The sequence below is a fragment of the Cygnus atratus genome, chromosome 3 (assembly GCF_013377495.2).
Source record: "Cygnus atratus isolate AKBS03 ecotype Queensland, Australia chromosome 3, CAtr_DNAZoo_HiC_assembly, whole genome shotgun sequence".
Classification (NCBI taxonomy): domain Eukaryota; kingdom Metazoa; phylum Chordata; class Aves; order Anseriformes; family Anatidae; genus Cygnus; species Cygnus atratus.
This window is the reverse complement of record NC_066364.1, coordinates 66,604,526-66,606,529: the sequence shown is the minus strand read 5'-3', so window position 1 is coordinate 66,606,529 and position 2,004 is coordinate 66,604,526.

The following is a 2,004-nucleotide window of genomic DNA, read 5'->3' as shown; positions in this document are numbered from 1 at the left end:
AGACCAGTATACAATTAAGAGCATTCCTTTATTATTTTAATAGTTCTTCAAAAGAATGATTTTTTTTTTTTTCACGCCTGGCTATGGCAAATGGAAGGGAAGAGTAGGAGGGCTTTCTGAAAGATAATCGTGCTCAGCTTGCCTATTAATTTTTGACCCATTTTCTTTCAGCTGCATTGTTAAAGCTGTGGTATTTTGGAGAGGATATGCTGATTTGGGAGATTCAAGAGTGAAGGAGGGTCAGCACCTGTGGAAGAGGAGCAGGTAGTCTGCCCAACTTTTTATTGTAATCTTTTGGGAAAGGAGTGCTGGGAGTTCTTGGTTACTGACAGCAGACAAAAATGCTGTCGGAGGGGGAATGCGCGTTTTTCTATTTGTGCTGGGGTTTGTTTAGGCGGGGAGGGCAGAGACGTAAGGCACTGGTGCAAGGAGAGGAAGCATAGCGCGTTTCCCTGCAGGCCGAGCAGCGCTGGCCGGGGCCGCTCCGCGCGGGGCCGCCAGGTGGAGCCGCGGTGTCGCCGCCAGGGGCAGGAGCTCAGCGGTGGTGCCTGGGGAGGGTGGTGCCTCCTACCTGCGGCTGCTCCCCTCCGAGGGGTAACTGCTGCTATAAATGTTCCTTTGGGCAAGCTGGGATGCGTTTGGTAAGTGCTGGTGTCATAGCAGGGAGACTGAGGCTTGGAAGGCTTTCCTCCGGAGCAGCTCTCGGTACGACTGACCTGGAAAGCATAAAAACACATCCTAGTGTTTCTTGCTGTACTGATGTAAAACAGCAGGAACAAGGCAAGACTGCATTTGCAAACTTTCTTAAAGAAAGGGAAAAGTTATTAAAACTATACTTTTTAACTCTTTATGCTGTCAACTGCTTATGTTTCACTTACCTCTATAAGTAGAGGTTTACCTCTGTAAAACCAGAGTGGTTTTAGATCACAGATTCATAAGAACGACAAAAAGCTAACCGATTTGCAAAAATACCAGTTTAATTCTACCTGACTAGATGCATATGGAGCTGAAATGTTGAATTTGGTCCTGAGTGAACACGCGGTCTTGGCTAGGACACATGTTTCTGGTTGCGTAAGGGCTTTTGAAGTGACATAATCTTGTCTTATGAATCCTGCAGAGCAAGCATATGACTGAGAAGGATCACCTGGCTCATAACGGTTCATTCCCCAGTGGCCGGGCTCCAGCCTGGAGAGATTGGCTTCATTTTTCCTATTTCCATGTTGTGGGGGAAGCGTATCTTTAAAGCAGTAGTGTATTGTCCTGCTTAGCTGCTCTGCTGGGGAGCCCCACCAGCACAACCAGCCCCTGTCCTGCTGTGTCCTCCTCTCCTTCTGAACGCACCGTGTAGCAATCCTTGAGTGGCTCGTGCTTGTTCTAGCTACTGCTTAACGTGAGAGTGGTTCTTGGCAAGTGCATTCACGTCTGAGCAGAGCTGATGATGATACAAAGTGTTCTTGAATGTTTGTGTTCCTGTAGTAGTGCCATCACCCAGGCAGAGTAACCTTTAGGTTAAGGTGTGAGTTCACGGCAGTGTTAGCTCCTTGAGGCTTGACCTTAAAGAAAGAGTTGCTGTTATAAAATATCAAGCTTGACAAGATGATTGCTGCTGTTTTCTTTTCAAAAACCTTTCAGAGTCAACAATCCAGTTTGCTGCATGAAGTCTTATAAAAAGCTGACAAAAAAGAGCTTTTAAATACCCTATTCCCTAACTTCTGACTAATGCAAGATCTACCTGTTATTACTTATTAAGAAAACAATTATCTGGCATTGTACAAACATGCCTTATAAAGCAAATACAAAGTTTCTCAATGTTTACGTTCTTGTATCAGTAATTTTTCACCTGTGCATATGTAGTTTTATAAGGAACTGAAGGGATATACTTGCTGTATACCTATCACCTTGCATTAAGGTTAAAAATGTCCTTAAGCTTAAGTTTCAAGAGCCTGAGAGTTGAAGGTGGAGCTACTTAGGGACATAAAGCATGGCAAGGAATCCTTTGCTACT